Source organism: Arvicanthis niloticus, chromosome 11 (assembly GCF_011762505.2).
Source record: "Arvicanthis niloticus isolate mArvNil1 chromosome 11, mArvNil1.pat.X, whole genome shotgun sequence".
NCBI lineage: Eukaryota > Metazoa > Chordata > Mammalia > Rodentia > Muridae > Arvicanthis > Arvicanthis niloticus.
In genome coordinates, this window is record NC_047668.1 from 44,092,734 (window position 1) to 44,117,007 (window position 24,274).

General features: G+C 38.4%; 1 long non-coding RNA gene across 2 annotated transcripts; it reads left to right on the forward strand.

The window, feature by feature from the left end:
* Positions 1–461: 461 nt before the first annotated feature.
* On the forward strand, positions 462–24,042 carry LOC143443877 (uncharacterized). 2 transcript variants are annotated; one of them, XR_013113206.1, is made up of 4 exons: positions 462–823; positions 6,857–7,044; positions 18,095–18,284; positions 19,486–24,042. It is a non-coding gene; the product is annotated as an uncharacterized LOC143443877 (long non-coding RNA). The 2 variants fall into 2 exon arrangements; XR_013113205.1 differs by lacking the exon at positions 6,857–7,044.
* The last annotated feature ends 232 nt before the right edge of the window (positions 24,043–24,274 follow it).

Sequence of the window (24,274 nt, forward strand, 5' to 3'; positions counted from 1 at the left end):
TATGAGTAAGACAATGTAAAAAAAATAGAAGCAAAATAATAGACATTAAAAGATTGCAGGTGGGGGAGTCAGGTTATAATTGAAAGTCTTATTACACTGACTTCCCTTTGGAAATCACTGTAACCATGAGCCAGGTAGACTCCATCTCTCAAGAGGATTTCCTTGGGTAGCAAACAAATCAATGAGGAGCTGTCATCTCTTCTTTGTCTAAGATAATGGGGTAAAAGGCAGGTTTTCTGCCATCCCATTGACTGTTTATAGAGCACACTGTCCTGAGTCCCAGGAACTACCCATGAGTAGAAGTGAACATGTTTATCTGGTGTGAGCATTTTACAGTTATTTAAACACAAATCATGGTGGTTGGAAACCAGACATGGGACTCTCCCTTTGAGAGCACAGAGTGCTTTTCTTGCAGGTGCAGGGCTCAGTTAGACATTGAGGAAGTAGGTTTCTCTCCGTTTTTATTTTCTCCTCTCTACATATTTCTTCCTGTTCTCTTTTCTTATATCTATCTATTTTTTCTCTATTTTTCTTCTAATCAACCTCACTTTAGATCAAAATCTTGAGTCTTATTTTCCCTTTTAAATTATCTTCTGCTGCCGTACCTGAGTTAGTCTTTTGGTCCTTGACACTCATTTTCCAAATCAAATGTTAACACCTCCATTCTCAGGCATGACCTTGGAAGGTAATCATCACCGAAGCTGAACTCTGATCAGACCCTAGACCTGCCTTGGTTTAAGAGCTCAAGTGGTCTTGAGACAATGGGGTCTTGAGAGGCTGAAATTGATGTTATTAAGGAGTGAGGCTAAAACGTCCTTGGAAGGTATGTGGATTATTCACTACATCACGACTTCTATTTGGGAGAGCTGAGACATTTCTTAAATGAAATTAAGCTTTAGGGGGAGCATTTGGGTTTCAGCAGTCATAGCATCTCCTGTATTATTCTTCTTTTCATCCTAACGATCTATTCACTCTTTTATGTGCACAGCCACCACTGTGTCTCATGCTGTATGTACTCTGTGTGAGAGCTGCTGCTGCCTTTATCTTCCAGAGTAGGCTGAGTCCAGTGGGTCTGTGATGAATTTGTGGTGACCACTAGAAGAATCGCTGTTACTGTGACCCTGCTGTGTTGTTTTTGTTTTTAATCTAGGAGATGTGGAAAGATGGAAAAATGCCTGGCAGATTCTGACCTTATTATAATGATTTTTTAATGTCTTATGTAGAAATAGTCCTGACTAACACATGTGTCTCAAAATTAATATTTTCTACTTAGTGTTTCACTTGTGAAATAGATGTTTTCCATTCCTACTGATCATGAAGATTGGGCTAGGTGGTATCTTTACTGAATAGAAATAGTTGAAAAATAAATATGAAAGATAATGAATAAACATGAGAATAAAAGAATAAGCAAGCATTTGAAGTATAATTTGATGAGCTGAATGGAAGCTTATAAGGTAGGGCTTCATATGTTACTGTAGACTAAAGAATATGTCTAAAGAGTGAAAAGGAAGTTGAAACTTGAATATAATAATCTAATGCAAATCATACCACAGCAAGTCGTGCATTGCTCCTGTGCCAGGCAGATCACACTTTCCAAAACCATTTAACAGCTCCCAGGGAGTTGTGTGCTTCTGAGTGATTTACCTAATTAGAGATCTGATAGTTCTATAGCAGCCAACTCGTGCTTTGCCCAGACTTTATATAAACCCAGACTCTACATCAAGAACAGACTCCAATAGCCAAGGAGGGAGAGTGCTTTGTCTACGGCACTTGCAGAATTACGTTTGTAGATTACACTCTTTCCATGTTCTTCAAAGACAGGCTTCCAGCTGGCCAGTGCTGAGACTTGTAGTCTGAGTATATTTAATATCAGCCATGGATCTATTGACACTTTATTTATGTTTCATTTTGTTTGGGGATTAAATTTTTGTTGAAAGATGGTCAATTTGTGGTAATAGAATGGGTTGGTACAGTTAAACCCACACAGGGATCAGACAGAGCTCATTCTTGTCATATGTGGGCTGATCAAGATTAAGCATAGGGGTTCTAAAGTCATGAATTTCACTGGGTCTTTGGTATTATCATTAGTTCACAGCATTGTCTTAAATCACTACTTAACTGCTGATATTTATGTGAGGCTTGTTCTTTGCATTGCTTACTAGATGCACTAGTAAGTAGTCTGTCTCCCTGTCTCTATGTGTCTTTCCGTCTGTCTGTGTGTCTTCCTGTTTCTCTCTGTGTATGTCTCTGTCTTTCTGTCTCAGTTTACTTCACCCCCTCTCCTCTCTCTTTCTTGTTCTCTTCCAGACAAAGTTTTTATTCTCCTAAAGGGCTAGAAGGAATATTTTAAAAATAATTTTTGAAAGAAAGAATCACTTCAGAATGTATCCCTAGATTACAAACATGTGGACCCCAGCACACTTCCTTTATAGTACTATTAAATTCAACCAAGCAGAGGCAGTTTGAGTCATTTGAGAATGTTTTTCGTTATCACTCCATGCTTGGTGTCATCTGGGCTATATTGGTAACAGTTGGAAGACCCCAGTCAATGACTGCATCCCATGGAACTCTGGCCATCTTTAGGCCGGATGTCATTGGCTTATCTAAATCTTATGTGGTAGAGATGTAAGCTAAGCATCTGTGAACTGTAAAATTCCAGATGATATAGATGTTTGTCCTGCACGAATACAGAAGTTATGATCCAGAAGGAATTCCCAGCTGCAGCTTTGTAGCCACAACACTGAATGCAAACACAGTGACTGAGGCCTTGGGTGTGAAGCCTGGCCCTTACCACATGAAGTAGCGCCAAGTGTGCTGAGGGGACAGATGGGACTGCTTAAGCCTGGGAGATAGCTGAATCACACAGACACTTCTTACTCACACTTAAGCCAATTGCCCAAGTTAGGGGATGAAATGACTGCTCCTCTATCATTTTTTTTCTACAATAGTAAATATCTTTGAAGTAGAACCAATGATGGTCTAGTAACTGCCATTGATAGTTACTACTGTCAGCTTGACAGGAACAATAAGACATGGTCCTAAGCATTCCATGGGTGATTATCTTGATTATGTAAATTGAGATGGGAAGACTTATTCCTAAAAGTGGATGGTACCATTTCCTGGACACAGGTCCTGAAGCACATAAAGACAAGAACTCAAGTATGGCATGATCATTTGTAGCGCTCTTCTTTTTACCTATGACCTCATGCGATCAGTGGCTTCAAGATCCTCCAATGTGTACTGTAACCTTTTCCATTTCCAGAATTTAGCTCTTCTTTCTCTCCTCCATCTTGAGAGAGGTGAGAGGTGATGTGAACTGGTAGGGAGAACTTAAATTTGGTGCCCATTAGCTTTTTGTTCAAATCTTAGTGCCTCAATATATTGCAGAGTGTCAAATTATTTGTACCTTTTAGCCTAAGCTTTTTCTACTCCATAATGGTAAACTACTTGCACTTAAGTATTGTGACAGCTATCAGTTGAGATAAAATATTAAGGGTTGACTGCAAGTACACATCTCTTCTTTCCATTTCCCAGTGGAGATATCATCTAAGGGTATATCCAAGCTTTGCTTTGCAATGCTGTTGTTCAAAACCAGTCTTCCACCATCCCTTCTTTCTTCTGAATTCTTTAATCTCTATACAGTTCTATTAACCTGTCTTCTGGCTTTCAGGTACTCTTCATTCCTGACATACTGATACCATCTACAAACCAGATCTCCCTGAGAAGGGAGGTTCCATTCCTTCAGAGTTTTATTCACTAATTCAGTGAGCAAATAGGTATAGATTCCCTGAAAAGCACAGGTAAGTAAGGAGATTCAGCATATGTGGGCAGATATAGCAGAAGATAGAAGCCCAGTTTAGAATACTATGGTAAATACCGGACTATAGAAGCCATGGGTTCTTCTGAACCATCAACCCACAGCTTTAGAAATGGGGACTTGCTTTACTTAATCTCTGTGTGTTTTTCTTTAATAGTGAAAAATTTGAGCTACTCTATAATGGTCCTTCTTTACTGGTGGCAACAGCTTAGAGCACACTGCTCACATCTCTATTTTCTTGGAACAATGTAAATGAGTAGCCAAGCTAAGATAGCAAAATTCACAGGCTGCTTTGTCGGTGGTAAGTGGATGAACGTTGAAGGGAGAGAATATTGGGTGTATAGACTTAGAATTAAATTGGTGAGCTGAAAAACACCAACTGCAGGGACTATAAATAAGATGTCGTGCCCCCATCAGAAATAAGTGTTCTTTGTACAGTGAGTTGGTTAAACGACACCAATGATTGTTGTATTAATTAAAATAATGTAAGTACTAAAGTGGTGTGTACATATAATCTCAGCACTTGGAAGGATGAAGTGGGTATATGTGTTATTAATTCAAGAGCAGCCTGGGTTACATGTACTTAATATGTACTAAGACCCTGTCTCAAAAAATGTAAGTTAGGTAAACATAGTGAGTGCTAAAATTTGTCAGTTTACCATGGCCCCTGTCCTTCTTATGGGAGTCTACAGAAGTAGCAGAAATGGCAGCTCATGTTGCCTAGGGCCCAACTTAAACATTTAGTCTCTCCTTTAATATTTCCCACTTTAACCCTGTGACTGGGCAAGCAATTGGCACTCAGTCGCACTTTTCCAGGACAGATACAAGACAAATCAACACATACCAATGATTTTCTAGTCCAAGCAATATTCAAACTCATTTGTCTGAGATCTTTGCCTACAAAGAGCTCAGTGCTTAGGAGCCACAAATCAGCAAGTACATTATATACAGCTATCAGTTCAAGAGTATATGGACCTCTGATCTAGTTATACACAGAATTACTAAAGAAGACATGTACGTGACCCCAACTTCTTGTGTGCACTCTTCACTTTGCTTTGACTCCTTCCTATAAAATATTGGACAAGGACATTTTTCATCCCAAGAGCATACATTTTTTGGCGTCTTTGCTCTGATTTCATTGCAATGTTAACTTTGCCTCAGGCTCTCAAAAAAATTGGAATTCTCAAGAATGTCAAACTCTTCTTTTGCCTAGACAAGAAAAAAAAAATAAAAAAACTTGTTTCCAATACCAGGAAACTATGCTTTGTGTTCCTGAGCTGAAATGTACCAGGGTATTACCATGACATTCAAGAGGTGCATGTGAAGATGGAGGACTTTGCTTTCAGGTCATTGGTCTTACTTCTTATGTGGAAGCAATTTAACATTTCCACAATATCTACAATAGTATTGAGGCCCTTGGAAACTCTCTACCAAATGGCTTTCTTACAATTAAAAGCATATGTCTAAACTGCAGGGTCTGGAAATATATATCTTATACTTTATATTTTTCTATATGGCTCTTCTCCAGAGATTCAAATATTAAGGTCATAAATTTTCAAACAGTGTCAGAATGATAGCTGTGGCTGGAAGTAAGAAGATGGCCACAGTTCTGGAAGCTGGCCTTCTCTGATGCCTGGATTGTCAGTGTTCAGCCTGGGGTGTTTGATATGTGGTTGAAAGAAAAGTTAGGCCAAATGAAAGCTATGCAATTGCATTTGGGGACTAAATCAGTCTTAGTATCAGTATTGGTATCTTAGAAGACATGACTTGTTTCTTTCCTTGTTTGTATCTTTATTTGGATTTGTTTCCTTTTTTCTTGGTCCAAGTTGAATTCGTACTACAAAAGAATATTAATCTGATGCTCTGCTACTGGTACATCAGGTGATTGGTCCACAAAACATCTGAGTCTATTTTTACTAGTACAAGAAAGGGGGAACCCCACCACCACCCTGAAGGGAAGATGTATATTGAATCGCATCACATTTTGTATTTAAGCATAAAGTACACAGGATGTTCTTTTACTGTCTGGGCTGCCCAATGTAGTCTGGCATAAAAATAGCCAGTGCTCACTTCTTTTTAGAAAAATATTCTATGCTCTTCTTGACATCGGGCTTGATGTTATAACTGCTGAGTTTCCAGCTAGCTTGGCACACTTCATCATGTGTGTCAGGGAGTTGAAAGGCTTGAACTAATCTCAGGATCTCATGTAAAAATTAGCCAACAGAGGAAGACCACTTTTAGCGATCTGGGGAAGAATATCTTTATTGTAAATGATAAAGCAACCCCCGAAAGGGAGACCTTTGCCCACATTCAAAACTCCATAATCCTGACCAATGATACACCTGGGATCTGATACCAAAGGATTGTCCAAGGGCCCCTTGTTTCTTGGCTGTATTGATCTACACCAGATAACAGAAGTGAGAAGCCACAGAAGCTCCAATCACTGGAACACTGAGTTTCTTAGCTCCTCTTGCTCTGTCTTTGAAAGCAATGAACTCCATGAACACTCAAAAGAGAGCCAAGAAGGCGAATAAAGAATATTCTCACTGAGTCTGATAGCTTAGAGTTAACCATCTGATCACAGCTGTACCTTTCAAAGAAGTTAGATTCAGAATGCCCAATTTTGGCATTTCTTGAAGACATCTTGCTATCAGCATGGCTGATTCATGGGTCTCTGAGACAAGAACAACCACAGGAAAGGTAGGAAGAGAACTCTTTATTTGGTTTTGTTTTTAAACTTCGGATGTTTAAGCCCTCGTGCATATTAACCATGTAACCTACCATTGAGCTCCAATACAATTCACATGTTTACTGTTCTTTTCTTTCCTTCCCTTCTGCCTTTCTTCCTTCCTCCATTCTTCCTCCCATCCTTCATTTTCTTTCTTTCTTTATAAAACAGAGTAACTATAGCAAAGGTTAGTTTCACTGTTTGACCCACTCTGATTTCTAATTTATGATCTTTTTGCTTTAACCTCAAGGGTCCTGGGATTACAACAATAAGCTATAACTAAAGCTATTCCATTTTCTATCTTTTAAAAGTGTTTTTAATCAGTTCCTAAGCACTGAATGAATCCTATGTGACAAACACTCTGGAATGGGAGAACTCTAACAATGATGTCATGAGAAAATGGAAAAGAACTGATTCCCCCCAAGCCTCTGACGAGCTGCTGGAAGATGAATGTATTGTTTGCCTACTCTTTATATTTGTAATTGCTCCAGGGATTCAGGTATGCACTCAAGTCTGAGTTAAATCCTAAAGGCTCATAAAAAGAAATGTCCAAAATACCACCAAAGAACGCACAGCTTACTAAGAAAAGTAAAAGTGAGAAAGTGAGAATATTATGGTTACTTCAGGATAGAAAGATATAGTGTAGATGTTCAAATTTGAAGGAGAGACAGAGAGAGGAGAGAGAGAGAGAGAGAGAGAGAGAGAGAGAGAGAGAGAGAGAGAGACTCCTTTCTTTTTTGGGGGGATTTGATAGTATTACCTTTCTACTGCCCTTTGCAAAGAAATCATTGAAGGCAGAATCCCAGGCCTGTGTCTGGAGGGGTTTTTGTGATTGTATCAGTAGTCTATATCTTAGGTAAAAAAAGTTCCAGGTACTGGTGTGGTCTCTAGTCAGACTGACTCCTACATAGGTCTGTTTGGGATGGATCTGCACAGGGATTAGAGTCTGTCCTCAGCTGCAGGTCTCTTCACTTGAACTGCTCAGAAAGTTTGCATTAAACACTTACTATTTTCACTTTGGGGGGAACTCATAAGTACCCTTCCTTTGGGGGAATTATTTTTCTTGTGAAAGCCACATATGATTTGAATAAGCCACATTCCTCTAAGGACAAAGAATTCCAGCCCAGAAATGGCCTCCTCACTAACCTGAATGTTATTATATTCAATGGATTTAATTTTCTAGTAAAGAAGGGTCTCAATTCCAGAATCATAATCACCAAATGTTCACAAGTTTTCTGACACATGAAGGAAGACTTTCTGAAGTGCAGTCCAAGAGTGTAAGAAGAAATGTAAAGAGAACTGAACACAAGGTCTCTGTAGTCTAGTTCTGCCCAAGTTCAATACCAAATTGCAACTTTTCTGTAAGCTTCCATTTTAATTTACTTTTTATATGTATTTGAGCTGACTAATTGTCACTTAAATTTCAGACATTTCTGACTCCAGTGGAGATGATCTTTGTTCTCCAAATCTAGATGATATTGAGTAGTATTGTTGGCAGGCATCCACTAGACTACATTGTTAGCAGCTCACACTTTGGATAGTGCTCGTTCTCTTACAACTCTTCTACTTATATTCTATTCATTCCTATTCATTAGAATATGATCATGTGACTACATCTAGCTACAAAGAGGGATGTACAATACGGTAGTTACTTGGTACTCAGTAAAACACTAGAGATATCAAGTGGAAGTGAGGGAGAAAACTAGAGTTTTGTTATATGTTCAAATATAAAATGACATATACTCTTCCCCTCAAAAGCTACTAATAATTTTATAACATTGTAGAATAGTAAGGAATGAGCAAGTAAGTACAAACACAGAGAAAATGCAAAGAATATTCATCAGACCCATGGTGAAATCATCTCTATTATTTATGCAAACTTCATCAAGTATTCAAAACCATTTAGGTTTGACAATGACATAGTAAAAGAGAAAGTTACGTGATTTCAGTAGCAATGTTATTTTTTTGGATGAGATCTCATGTGGCCCAGGTTGGCCTCAAAATCCTTCCATAGCCAAGGTATTAAAGATGATCTTGAATTTCTGGTCTGTCTACCTCTAGATGGCAAGTGCTAAGATTATAGGAATCGAGCAGTATACCAAATTTATGTGGCTCCAGATACTGAACTCGGAGATTTGTCTATGTCAGACTGAGCTACATCTCCAGCGTACTAGTTCTTTTTGAAATAACAAATATAGCAGAACTAAGCATAGGAGAGAATGACCTTAACCTCGAAAGGGATTAGCAATGGAGGTCCTCCCAACAATACACTTGATGAGGACAAACTAACTGAGCATCCTCTTTACTTGGTTCTGGAGGTCAATAGCCCTTAGTGGAAAGTAAGAAATCAGCAAAACCAGAAATATTTTCTTAAGGATTAAGCAAAGCTTTTATGATATAGTTGTAGCATAAAAAACAATGATCCCAAGGATGAGTTCCAAGAATCAATACAAGTACAGCAGAGTTGCTTAATACAAAATATCCAAAATGTAGTTAATATCAAGATCAACAGACAGTTAGGGAAAAAACTGGTATTTACAAAAGAACATAAAGTATCTAGAAGTGAAGTCAGACGGAGATAAAGCATGGGTTATTTCTAATTTGGGGTTTGACATTTGGTTTTCTTAATGAGATCTCTAAATAAACAGAATTCTTCTGCTAAAGCAATTAATTAAATTTCCTTTTCCCTACAGTAAATGCCTTTCAGTCCTTGTTTATAAAATCCGTTCTTACTTGTAGCCATGGAAATGTTTTCAATTTTATTTGAAAAAAAAAATGAGAACAATTTGCTCACTTCTTATTAAACCACATTTTGAATACTTTGGGTTTCCTCGGATCATCAGCTGCCTTCTCAATGCTTCGCTGACATACTTCTTCCTTGAGTGATTATTCTGGACACTTCCCCGTTATCTTATTCAGAAAAAAATTATTCTGCTTCTCATACAAAAAGTGCCATGTGGTTTTTGATATTCTCTTTCACTCTCCTCAGCTGTCGGGTTCACTCTTCATAAAATTACCTAAAACTTCACCATCATTTCTTGCTGACTTGGCTAGTAAAGACTGCAAAAGAAGAATAAATATTAAGAGCATCCGCCAAATTGATCCTTTTGTTTCATAAAACATTGCTCATGATTGAATAATGACTAAAGAATATAAGGAAATTATTAAAGTGTCTACATGCAAAAGAAGTGAAGCATGTTAAGACCAGGAGTGCTCTGGTGGTACACAGGATCTTAGAAGTTACAGGGGAATAGGTGCCAGTCTCTGTTGTCAGAGACTCAAGGATTGAAGATGCCTTATGGTCTCAGAATCGAGAGAGAGAGAGAGAGAGAGAGAGAGAGAGAGAGAGAGAGAGAGAGATTTTGCGTGCACTTTCATACAATCACAAGCATGCATGTTTGTGTGCATCTTTGTGTAAGGTGCATGTCTGTCCATGTGTGTATGCATCTATGTGCCAGAGGAAGGGGTTGGGCATCCTACTTTGTCACCATCTTCCTTATTGATATCTGTCACTGTTTTTCAAAACTGCAGACTGGTTTTTCTTCAAGTACTTCTAGAATTTTCTCTGTGTTGCCCTTTGAAATTAAAGTTACTTGTGTTTTCGATCATGTGAAATTGTCCCTTAAGATTTGGATATTCAGTTCTCCCCAACCCACCCACTTTTCTTTGTACTTTCTTTTATCTTTAACATATTCTATTTGGATTCAGATTGGGTCGTTTTTATTCTTCCAACTTCAAGTTCCTTATAGAATTTTGATCTCATTGTTTCCTTACCAATTTTCTCTTTTGGCTGAAGTCCCCCCATTTAGGTTTTATAGCATCTACTGCTTCCATGGCAGCCTGAAACATATTAGCCTGTCTTGCTCTTCCATTCCCTGTCTGAGGCCTCTGACTCCTCACATCCTGTTTCTATTGTCTACTCTGGGCCTTACCACTGCTGTCTTATTTTTCTTCCTTTTATTGTGTGGCGTGCAGTTTTTTCCCCCTGAGAGCCAGAAATATTGAATTGAAAAGAGTGCAGTGAATTCTTTTGGTCTTGAAGTGGGCATTTTCTTCAGGCGTGCCTTCTCTGTATCCACATGATTGTACATATGCAAGACTCAGATATGGATTAATTAGTTTTGATTTTGCATAAGTGTCTCGTAGGCATCATGTCTGTTATAATACCTTGTGTTCAGGGTTTTAGAACAAAACTTAATTTTATACTGTTTTTGTTTTTTATTCTTTTGGTTTTTTTCTCAGTGTGCACTTCACCCTTAGCTTTCAGTTTTCTCTCTTTGCTCTTCTGAGAGAGTATCTGTAAGCTGGGGTGTCTTGTAGAGTGAAAAATTATAAAGACCATTTTATGAAATATGTGTAGATTTCTTTGCCCTCAGACATGGGCAGAAAAATGCAAGGTCCAGAAAGCGGAACTGAATGTAAGATTTTCACTACCCCAGGACACATTCCAGGTGAAGGACATTGCCCCTGAATCAGAGGATACTTGCCAGATTACATTCCTCAAGCCTCAGGCAGCAGGCCCACCTGTGGGTGTGGGGGGTGGGGGGCCCGAAGCAGGAAAACACATTCCTGTCCATAAAAAAATACAAGCCATCTAGGTGGGGCTGTGACTGGAGGAAGTGAGAAATATTTTGTAATGACGGTATAGGGGACAGTGACTTGGTAAGACTACATTTTTGAGAAAAATGATTGTACTGAGTAATTTCCATGGCTATTAACCTTTCAGGGTGGGTTTCTCTGGAATGTTTCGCTATTCTTATGTTATGTATCCTTGGCAACCCCTCATTCCCTTCCCACTCCCCTGGTTTATGGTTTTGCTCTTTAAAAGACCCCTTACCCATCACTCTGGGCCAAACCTTGCTCTTCAGAGAGAGAGCTTGTGGTTTGACCGCCGGTCAATTTCCCTAATAAAGCCTCTGCTGATTGCATCCTGGTACGGTTTCTTGTGATCTTTGGGTGGTCGTGATCTCCTGAGACTTAAGGAAAGGTCTCCCGAGTATGGGGGTCTTCAGTCTCACCAGTCCTTGTGGAAAAATATTCTATCTTTACCTATGCTCAGAGCTGGGTTCATTGTTATACTTTCTGTTCTGATTGATCTTGAGCAAGAATTGTATCTCTTGGTCTCAGAGTGTAGACTTCTCAATACTCTAGCATAGAACATCTGCCATGAGCTGCCAATAATAAGCCTGTAGCCATTGTGTGTTTCTGCCCTGCCAGGCATCAGAGTGATTTATCTGTCCCTGTCACTAGCTGTAAAAGATCTTCCCAGGGCTTTAAAACAGCAGTATTTGTGGTGTTTCTTCCCAATGGAAGGCTTCTGCTCTGCAGAAAAAAATGGAATGAGGTTTCTGGGTGATTACTTATACCCATCTCAGAGAGGAGCCTATTTTCTCTTGTATGTTTATATTATGAGAGCCGTGTTCTTAAAAATAGTCCCTCATCTCTTCCATAAGGGCCTCATGCAAAGAGTAGAGAGCAGGAAGCAAGTGACTGAAGCACTGTGTAGACTCCATTACATTTTGCCTGGAGCCCTCAGATAGATTCCAGGCATGGTGAGCATATCTCACTGCATTCTTGCTGGTGCCCTGTGAACATGTATACTTTGCCTTTCTTTCCATGCCAGACTTCCTATGGAGACTTCAGGCTGACTGGCTACCTATGACTTCAGGTTAAACTATCAAACAACATCATTATTTACATACTTTCTCTTACCTTCCCTTGAGGGTGGTAAATTTTGTGAATATCTCTGTACTAGTTTTTGATTGGCAGCAATGCGTAGTGATTAATAAATTATGGAGGTCAGAAAATAAATAAGTTTTAACAAACTTTCATTTCAGCCACAACTTCACATGCTATTATTCCTTTTGTTTCTTGTACAACTGTAGAATAATTTTTATGATTTATCTTTCATCATGATAAAACTATGAAATCATTGTAGTCTATATTTTATAATTCTAAGACAGAAACTCAGTGACTAAATGCATTTTCTAGGTCACCTAACTGGTAACTACTGTAGCTGGAGGAGAAAATCAAGTCTTGCTCATTAGGAAGACAAGATGCTTGATCATTAGCATTGGAGTGGATGATTGAATTTCAAATGGAAGGGCTAAATGTCATCCTGACCAAATCAGGGACCTTTTATTCTGATGCTATCCTTGACTTTCAACTTCAGCCAAGACATAATTATAATTTTTATCTTTTCAAGAGCTTCTAATTTCCTGGGAAAAAGACAAGTCACCTAAAGACCTTGTTTTTTTTCTCCCCATAGTTTTTAGACTCAGAAAAATGCCACAAATATAGGATGCTGGCTTCTATTATTACCCTCAGTAACCTCATTACCCTCACCTCACCCCCATCATCATTACCATTACCACTACCTCACCAGTATTACCACTGCCATTATCACTCCTACCACTCCCATTCCTGTGTTCCTCCACCCCCATCACTGTTATCACCATCATCACACATTCTAGCATGCAGTCTTAACTTTTGGCTAAGAATTTAAGGAATACAAAGTAGAGAAAGATGGCTTATCTTTTCTAAATTAAAGGACATTTTGTTTTTCCTGCAACCACCCATACCAGGAATGTGGGCTGCTATCTTTATGTTAACCTCCCCAAAATATTATAGACTGTGATACATAAATTTAGCAGATTTCTTCCTTCATTAAGTATGTTTCTTGGTTGTATTTTTTAATTAAATTCTAAATTTTCAAAAAAAGATGATTTTTGAGGGTTTTTAAATCTCTTGAAATAAGAAATGTCCTATTTCTAACATACACAAATAAATAATTTTTAAAAAATAAACAAATGAAATTAAAACTGGAAGTTAAGAATGTAATCAGTCAATTCAGTCTATGTCTTTGGTTAGTCATCTACCTCTTCCATGACAAAGAACCTGAGACTTGACCATTTAAGCAATAAAAAGGTTATTTTCTTATATTATGGAAATTCAAAATCAAGCTATCAGAAGGTTATTTTGTTTATTTGTAGGCTCTTTGTTGTTGTTGTTGTTTGGGATTTTGTTTTGTTGTTTACTTTGTGGGTTTATTGTTGCTGTTGTCTTGGCCTTGTTTGGTAAAACATCTCACCTTGCCCTCCCAGGGCATTTCTTCTCTGGTATATCTTACCTATTTATATCAGGAATCTAGACCTTCTAGATACATGCTCATTCGCCAGACCCTACTTTATTTAATTATCTCCTTGCATGTATCATTTCAAAATGTAGCCATTTTCTGAGGAATTAGCGAAGATAACTTAAGTGTATGAGGATTTTCTTAGTTTCATTTCTTTATTATTGATATACCTATCATCTATCTATCTATTCACCTATCATCTGTCACCTATCTATTAAGGAGGAGCACAATTCAACCTGTGCCATAAGTACTTCATCACGGTATGGTATTATTTACTCCATTATAAGAACTGCTTATGGTTCTCAGCCCCATATGTCCTCAATAGTTTAACTTTTCTCATTGTAAGCTGTTGTCTGTTAGAAATAGGGCTGAGGATGAAGCTCAGTTTGTACCATGCATACTTAGCACGCACAAGTCCCTGGGTCTGACAACCATCAAACGTGAAAAGCTCTAATTGGATCCCCTACATTGCAAAACAATAATAAAAGAATGAGAAGCAAGGGAAAATTTACCCAGGGTAAAATCCTTTTAAAGAACACTAAGATGAGGCTGGAGGAATGGCCCAGTGGTTAGGAACACATCCATTTTTGTAGAAGACATGAGTTTCTTTCCCAGGAGCCAGGCAAGTGGCTCATAGCCACCTGTAACTTCAGCTCCAGGTTATCTGACTTCCTCTTCTGGCCTCTGTGGGAAGCTACACACATATGTCAGATGCTTACATAGGCAAAGCCATAGACTTAAATAAAGATAATACAAATAAATATTTTTAAATCACTTAAAAGCCCCCTTTCACCATGCTCGTCTAGGCAATATTAACTGACTTTAGTGATTACATATGGAAAGATAAAGTTTATCGCTTTCTGTTTTGCAGAGATGGAAGCTAGAGGAAGAAAGAGAGCCCAGATATGGTCATATTTCATTGCCTATCGCTATGAAATTCTCTGAAATAAAATATTTTAAATCCTTAAGATTTTATTAATCCATCTAATCACTGCTACAACTTCAGAGATGAGCTATAGGGCTGTTGTGTTTGGATATTGTTAGAATTCAAGCTCTAATTTTAAGACTTCACCACCAGCCTGCTCTTAAAGCAAACAAATCTGCAGTAGGATTCCAAGCTGTTTTCTTGCTATGATGAATCTGATGAAATGGAGCATCAAGGAAAATGTACTTTTTACATTTCTCCTGCTCAAAGGTCACCATGACCTCTATTTTTCTTCTTAGAGACTGATAAAGTGACTCAACTTTCCAGAATAGGTAAAGCTACAGTGATCAGCAGAAACAGCCTCTCAGGACATGACAATTGGATGCCCCTTAGGCAGCATGGCAATTTTGCATCCATAAATCTCCACAGCACCTGTTCTATAGTAGACTTTTCAGTTAACGCTGTGTTATAGGGTCATAAAATCACAGTATAAAGTTTGGAGCGATTTAGAAGAAAAAGCTTTCCCAGCTATGCCTACAATACTTCACTAGCAATAGATGTTTGTCCTGGAGAGAAGCATTAATGGCCCCTTCAGACCCCTCCTCATGGGGTCTGATGCAGCTGCAGATGCCTCTGGCTGTTCCTTGTCCCTTCTTACACTGCTGCATTGCTCTGAACTAGGCCTTTGTCCTTGCAAAGAAATCAAAAGGAACTTGGAATTGAACTCGGGGATGCTTGCTGGCAGGAGGGAGAAATAGGAGAGCCTGGGATTTTGGGTGGTTTATATGACCCTTATTTCCTACCCTACCCTCCACACTCAACTCGATTAATCTCAAGTTGAAACAGATTTATTTATATTTTCCAGAACATTCGAGCGATGTTGTCTTGATTTGGGCCAGTTTCTAAGGGCTTTCTTTCCTTTTGTTTGAAAAGAAACATGAGACTCTGGTCCCTATTAAAGAGGAAGAAAGCATCATGGATATCCAGCTTCCCCCCAGCTACCCTGAATCTGAGCAGACTGCATGACTCATCTTTCCTAGAAACACAACAATGAGGTCATCCTGTCTGCTTCCTTCCCACTCTGAGTACAGTTGAATTGAGTTCCTCTGTTCTCAGAGATTTTTTTTTTTTGAAAAGCCCTCTGCTTGTTAAAATGCCAGAGTTTTGTTATATAATTGGAGTGCAGCAAGGAAGAACACTAGCAGTGATTGGCATTTTTTTTTTTCACGCATCTCAGTTCTCATCTACAAAACTAAAATTGTGTAAGTGGTAGAAAAAAGTTGTATCTTGATATTGTTCTATTTTCTCTTGTGGAAGCTCACCACTTTCACAGGTAGTTACTACCACACTCAACAGCTCCCCTTGACTATGTTCATTTGCAGAAAACTAAAATCAGATGTTTGTTGCTAGCAACAGCTTTGCCTTCTACCATGCTTGTCTCTTGTTAGATCGTTATCATGTGACTGACTATCCTCCTCCACTCTATGTCTAGATCCCTCAGATATGGTTCATGTCACTTTAAATGCTTAGTTGTGCTGATTGGATTAATAAGTTGGGCTGAACTCCAAATAAATTTAAATATCTGGCTAAGTATTCCTGTAAGTAGATATGCACTAAGCTGACAAGTTACCATCATAGAGCAGAGAAAATACCTGGACAAATACATTTTCTGGAAATCACTGGAGAGCCTGGTATTATTATTATAAAGCCAGAATCTAGGCTATACTTATTAAAAGAAAGGTAATTATATTTTTCAAATTTTCTGATTCTGTTGCTGAAATATTTTATGTCCTCATTTTGTATTGATTGTATGCAAACAGAATACTCTAGGACAATAGAAAGGACTACGTGGAAGTGGAAGAGATTGGGAGGCAGAGAAGAGTAGTGGTGTACTCAGGGAATATGCTCAAAGTACAGTATGTCCTTGTATAAAAAAAAAAAAAATGGCAAAAGCTCTCTATACCAAACCTGGAAACTATTGAGGGAAAATATTATAAAAATTTGTATTTTTGTCTATTTACAATTTGTATATTTCTAAGATATCAATGTTCAAAGATTATCTTATTAGACCTTCCCAGCTTCCTTTGAAATAGAATAAGATGGGTTTTTTACTTCATCAAAAATAAATTTAAGAAATAAACAGATGTATAGAAAATACAGAGAACCCTAAGGAAATAATGGAAGGTCTCAAGTACTATCCAGCTACGTTCCCATGCATGAAGAGGTATAAAATATCACAAGACTTCTAGGTATGTTGTTTGAAATAGACCTCATAGTTTCTCATTTGGGTTGAAGGGTACTACTCAAGTACTTTCCTGACAGACCTTAAAAGCGCACAACCAAAAATTTATAGCTGAAGCAAGACTCTAGATGTGTAAAAAATCTTCTCACAGCCAGCAATGCGTGGGCTGTAAATAAGTCTTGTCTGTCATTAGCTGGACCCTGGTCTGAGAAGGTTTGCAAAGGTTATTGATTCCTTGGATTGAAATGAATAGGAAAAAGCTAACTCGGGGTTAATTGTAATAACCTGGAGAAATTTAAATAAATATGACAGAATATACGGGAGGTTCTGGGGTGTAAAGCACATGTATATTTGGAGAGGTTCACATATGAAGGGTCACATAATCTTAGTATTGAAGGACAGCTTGGGAAACCCATATACGTTCTGAAATTTCCAATAAAACAACATATCTCTATTGCTCCCCCAATCCCTGCAATGTATTTATGAACCATCACTTCCCACTAAATTCCCATGACATTCCTTAACTAGTCTTTTTCATCCTGTTTCTTCATTATTAAAATAGATTTATTGATTTACATGTGAGTGCATATGCATCCAGTAATCATGGAGGCCAGAGGATGTTGAGTTCCCTGAAACTGGAATTACAGGTAGTTTCAAACTACCTGATGGGATAGTGAGACTAAACCTTAGCTTCTGGCAAAAGCAGTAACTGCTCTTAACCACTGAGCCACCCCTCCAACTCCTATTTCTGACTTTGAGATGGTTTCCTTCTAGATTTTTCTGTGCAGGCCCTAATGTATGAATACCAATTGTCAAGTCATGTTTGGGACAACTGTCCATTTGCCCTCCAGCAGTAAGACCTATATGAAAAGTCCTCTGGACACATTTGGGACACATTCTGTTTTGACTTCTAATCTTGTTATCTTCCACAGGAAGATAGTAGACATGTCTTCCTGATTCTAAAGTAATTACCATCATACCTCTGAGACATTCCCCAAGCTACTTCCAGAATACTTGCTCAGCATGGATTCACTGTTAGCTTATCACTTGTCAAAATGGTCTTCACACATCTTGGGACAAAGGCTCATTCAAAAATGTCACCGATTCAAATTCAATGCTGAGCTCACAGGGAAAATATGATGGATGGTCAGAGTCAGCAAAAATGGACATTGACCTGTGCTTAGATTGGGCTGCTGAAATTTTTAACGGTCATTAGTTGAGTTGAAATTTTTTTCTTGCCTTCTCAGAGAACAGCTCCTTCTTTTCAACCTACTCCAGAGGACCAGTATCCCCACTACCAATTGCTCTGACTTCTGACCTCAGTGGATCAGAAATCTTGAGGCTGGAGAAGATCTGAAGCTGGACTGACACTTCCCCAGCATTTGGGGCAATGGCTGGAGACTTGCTCTCTCCTCTTGCATTCATATAACCTGCCAGGTATCCCTCTCTCTATAACTCCAGCACTCCAGCGTTTCATGGGTCACTTCTTTCAGGCCTAGTAACTGCCTCCAGTTAATGGCAGGCCACAGAGTTATGATAGAAGTTTTGCCCATGGTTTCTTTTTTTTTTTTAAGTTTGTCATTACATCTATTTTATAGTAACATAAAATGCCTGTACCTAAATCATTTATATAAAATTATGTACACCCTTAAAATAATTGTGGTCCCCTAAGATAAAATTGCTATTATTATAACATTAACGGGTTAAATAATTACATGTCTGTTGATTTTGTTATGAAGACTGACACACACACACACACACACACACACACACACACACACACAAATAGATAAACATGAGAATATAAATATTAAAACATGAATGAACTAAATTTTGCATGTATACATCTTTGATAAACATGTGTGTGCATATATGCATAGTATATAATTTGTTTGATATATGTATTTACAAGCCCATGGCTTTTTAAAAATCTCTACTCATACATATCTATAATAAAGCCATTCAGTAAACATCTTGGCTTGTTCCTTTCAATGAAGCCTGTAGATATCACAATGGTTTGAAAGGCATGTGAACATTTTAGAGGCGAACATATCTGATGTTTTTGGAATTGTGGTTTATATGGGACAGAATCCCTCTCCTCAGTTCCCACTAGAACTGCAAACTAGTTTTAAGATGTTACTATGGTTACTTATCCTCCCGGAGACACATCTGGAAAATGGGGAGAATATTTAGCTTAGCCTCACTGGAGAAGTTGAAGAAAATATGTTATTTAACTGTCTGATGCTTTTTTCTTGAATTATTATCTCATTAGTTTCAAAAGCATTGTGCAAGTAAATAATGAATGTATAAAATGTTCTCCTGGGAGATTATCTTTCCCAGGCAGCTTCCCAACATCTCCTGGATTTACTCTTTATTTTCGTCCTTCACCTTCAGACACCAGAGGGTTCTGTAAACAACAGCATTTGTCCCCACACCCTGGTCTGATGAGTCCAATGCCTGTGCTTATGAAGACCACCCAAGCTGGGGCAGCCTTCTCTAGGGAGAGTATCTGTTTCCATCCACCCACCCTCAGTGCCCACACATAAACCCTTTCTTTATACTTGCTTTTCTGAGATGCAGTTAACTGGATTGGGCTGAGAGCCTTGTTTAACTTTGAAACTTGCCTAACTGTTTTCAGAGCTTTTATGGGAAAGCCTTGTCTGGCTGCCTCCAGGTTGGATTGCAAAAGGGTTGTACTTATAAGATCTCCATCTCAACTGCTCCGTGAGTATACTCCGTCTAATGTGTTTGGAAAGGGCAAGAAAAGAAAGCCTAATAATGCCTTACTAAAAAATGGGAAGCAAAAAATTTACTAAAAGATGTAAGCTCCAACATGCACCAAAAGCCGTTGAATAAAACTCCCCAGATTGAAGCCAAATTAGAGTGGATAAGATCAGGATGTTCCTAGCTGGATTGACTTGAACGGCTTCAGAACTCAGGATCCCAAAGCAAGCTGACTGTTTTTCTCATCTGAAAGATGAAAACAATAATGGGGAACTCAATGGGCAAGTCATTGTGATGAAGGACATTAGAACCATATGCCAGGCCACCACATATGGAAAAGCACACAACACAGTGACCACTAGCTAGCCCTTTGGAAGGAGTTCAATCCACTTAAGATTGTTTTGTTTCATAAAGTATGCTTGAATATGCTCTTTATTTTTAATTTGCTCCTGCTCTTCATTTGGACAATCACAACCAATACTCTTAACCCAGTATTTCTGAATAATTCTTTGGGTTTTCCATGAATAAATGAATTCATGAGTCAGATGCATGAAAAGCATAACTTTCAAAGCTAAAAGATTTGTTCAGAATTCATGCGTGCCAGCAGACTGAGTTTGAATGTTCTCCCTCCATTCATGAAACTGCATAACATTATAAAGATGATAATCATAGATAGATAGATAGATAGATAGATAGATAGATAGATAGATAGATAGATAGAAAAAGAGACAGAAAGAGAGGGAGGGAGGAAAGGAGAGGGAGGGAAGGAGGGAGAGAGAGATAGAGACAGAGACAGACACACATACACAGACACACACAGACACACACACACACACACACACACACAGAGAGAGAGAGAGAGAGAGAGAGAGAGAGAGAGAGAGAGAGAGAGAGAGAGAGAAAGGTGCAGAAGTCAGTACTTACAGAGAACTTGCTCAGGCAAGCACTGAGGTACATAACATTGTCAATTAACCTCTAGGGTCCTCATGACACAGATACAATACAGCTATTAAAATTCCCATTACAAGATGAGCAAATGAAAGGCCTGGGGTTTGTCTTCTCCCCATTGATACAAGCTGAATGACATTCCCAAACATATTCATATCCTGATTCTTTTTTTTAGCCCCCCGCCCCCCCAATCCTGATTCTTAAAGACTGTGAGTATGTCACCTTGAGTAGCCATAAGGAGGCTTTAGTGATGTGACGACATTAAACAGTTTGAATGGGGGGGGGAGATTAGATTATCTAGGAAGCTCAAATCTAACACAAATGTCCTTAGGAAAGGGAGACAGGAAGACGAGAGTTAAGATTATATGAGATACTGAAAGCTGAGGTCAGCAACATGACACTCATAAAAGATAGGAAAGGAAAGCGATTTTTCTGCAGTGTCTTCTGGAAGAGCACGGTCCTGTAGAGACTTTGAGTCTATCTTTTCAAGCCGATGTTAAACTCGAGGCCGCCACAAAAGAGACAATTTTGTGTTTTGTTTTGTTTTTTTTTTAAAACCTCATGATAAAGCAACATTTAGAAACTCATAAGGCAAGGGACTCACTCAAGATCACAAAATTAGCCTAGGGATAAAAATGGTCAAAGCTAGAATTCTCATCAAGGAAATCAATTCTTCTGGAATCGTCATATTAAATTATTACATATTACTTCTTTCTAAATTTGCTACCATGTAGTTAACTAATATGAATAAATGATGCCTATTTCACAAAACACTAGAGATAACAAATTATCCTGAGTCCTAAAGCATGATAGAATTAAAACAAATTCTTAAAGACAGGGCATGGTCCTCCTTATTTCTTGAACTGGGATTGCTTATGAGTCACAGAGAACATGCAAAGATGACAGTGTGAATTACTCCTAGCTGTTTCATTTCTATCTTGAAGTGCCTTTTCAGTCATTTGGCCATGCTCAGTCTGGTCAATTGAAAGCTTAAGGTCTTCTGTAGAAAACCAAGGACCAAGCCTGAAAATCAGAATATTCTGAGTATCTGTTATTTTATTTTATTTTATTTTATTTATTTTATTTTGAGACTGAGTCTCATTCTCTGTCTCAGGCTAGCCTTGGACTTATGGTAATCAGAGTCTCAGCCTTTTAAGTGTTGAGAGTGCATGTGATTGAAACACCATGTTCAACCCACTATGGTTGATTCTGCTGTAGCTGAGTGATTGCCTCACTGTAGACACATTGTTAAGCAAGGGAATTGGATAAGTAAGCAGCTTAATTGGCAGAGGGCTTGGCTAGCATAAAGGAAGCCATAGATTTATTCCCCACCTATGTATAATTGGGTCATTCATGCTTGTAATCGCACTACTTGGGAGGTGAAGAAAGAGGAATCACGAACTTCAAGGTCATCCTTGGCTACATAGTAAGCTCAAGGTTAGCCTAAGATACATGAGAGCCTGCCTCAAAACAAACCAAGCAAGCAAACAACAACAACAACAACAACAAACCAAATAATAGTAAACTGGTAATCTAGCATGAATAATTATGAGAAATAACTAACTTATTGCTAGAAGCCACTAATTTTCCTGCTTAATTATAAAACAACAGATGACAGATATCTGTGACTCTGTAACATATCATCCAAGATTAGACAATAGTTAATTCCTATAAAAAAATAGTTTCTAGAAAATCAGCAAACTGGTTTTAAACTGACTGAAACAAATCTCAGCTTCCTATCTCAGTTTCTGGAAATTTATAAATGATATTACCTTAGTGCATAAGGATGTCAGGTGTCTGTGCATTAAATTTTTTCAACAAACCAGTCACAGTTCCCATTTTAAGATTAAAAAAATCAACAAAACAAAACCAAAAACCAAACTAACCCAACTAACTAACCAACCAAAAAGCAAAACAAAACCAGACCAGAGGCAATCACTGGTCTGAGGGAATAGAGTTAAAAAAGAACCAGAGAAGGACTCAACCCAGATCTGTCTCTCACAAAAGAACATTCTTTTCCAAATCCTGTCTGAAAATGTTCCTAGTAGTCCGGATAGACACAATTTTGCCCTTGTGAATACATCCAGCTAGTTCTCATCACTTAATGAGAAATGGCCAGGACTTGATATTCTCTGAATTCTCTCTTAACATTCCAAATCCACTAGTAACAGTTGCCAGGCAAATGTCTTCTGCTAAAATTACCTTTCTTATGTGAAGTTAAAATAGTTTTAAAGAGCCTTCTCCTCTCTTGATGCATTTTATCATCAGCCTTATTCTTCTACCTCTCTCTCAAAGACAATGTGAAAAAAAAAAGTCTGTCTTAAAATAAGAAGCACTGATACTGCAAATGAAACGAGAGGCTCTTAATAAGCAGAGAAGGAGAAGGGCTTTCTGCTGGGATGTTTTGTTGTTCTAGAGAATTCCATTTGGAAATATGAATACACACACACACACACAAGACCTGGGCAAGAGAAGGCCTTCTGGTATTTTCTGTCATTTTTGCTGCCTCTTATGTTTTTCTTGTCATCACTTTCTATGAAAGAAACACAGGCTCTGAGTCTGTGAGAGAAGTGACAATATCTTTTAAAAAATGAATGAACACCCCTCTCAAGGAGAAATATATCACAACCTAGTACTGTAACTTGTCTGGTATCATTTTCATAATATAATAATTTTTTTCCAAAAAGAAATAATTTCATTCATAGTCCTCAAATCTAGAGTCTAAGTTAGCATTAGCATTTTGAAACATTGCTTTATAAAATTTAACACGTTCTACATACTTCTTAATGCTTTCATGAGACAACTTTCCATTGTTATTTTAATTAGCTAATTACTTCACTAATGAATTAGAAATAGGCTAGGCTAATCTCCAACTCCCTGTGAAGCTAAAGATAAGCTTGAACCTCTCACCCTTGCCTCTACTTTGAAGTGCTGAGATCTCACACATGTACCACCATTTATAAAATTCTAGTGACTGAACCCTGGGTCTTGAATACTCTAGGCAATAACTCCAATTGAGCTGCAGTTTAAGCTCTATAGGTGAGTTTTCAACATGGAGTTATACACTCCCCATGTGCTTTGGGATTTATGACTATAATTGTGGGTGACTACCTATTATAATGAAAACTGAAGATTCTACTGACTTTTAGTAGCAGAAGCCCAAGAATCCTCTTGTAATGTTCAAGAATTGTACTCTCCCCCCCATGAGCAGGACTGAGAGACCTTGGTTGCCACAGCTAGGTCAAGTGCCGGGATCTAGGTGGAGTTACCCACCTTGGCTGCCCGGAACACAGCAGAACTGCCCCTGGGCTTGCCTTGAGACATCTCCGGCCGTGACCTGGAATGGACTATGGATTATCCCACCCATCTGAAACCAGGAGGGGTTGTGGGTTGGGTCTTCCCCTTTAAATTGAGAGCTGAACATTAAAGCTTTGGGCCTTGATCAGAGAACTTTGTCTTGGCCTCATCTCTTCTCGCCGTCCTTCCCCTTTCATTCCCAGCCCCCCTTTCAGGTGAATCCAGTTGACTTGTGGCCGCGGGCGGCTACAAAGAATATCCCAAGATTCAATGAATTTCTTCAGTCAAGTATACAATGGTTGGAAAAACAACACAGAGTATGTAATACTGCTTTGATTGGACAACTCATTCATTGCCAATGAAAATGCAGAGTGGTACATGCTCTCTTGAGGAGGCTTCATCTTATACTGACTAAAGTTAAAATCATTGACCACACAGTAGAACAACTTCAGTCTTAG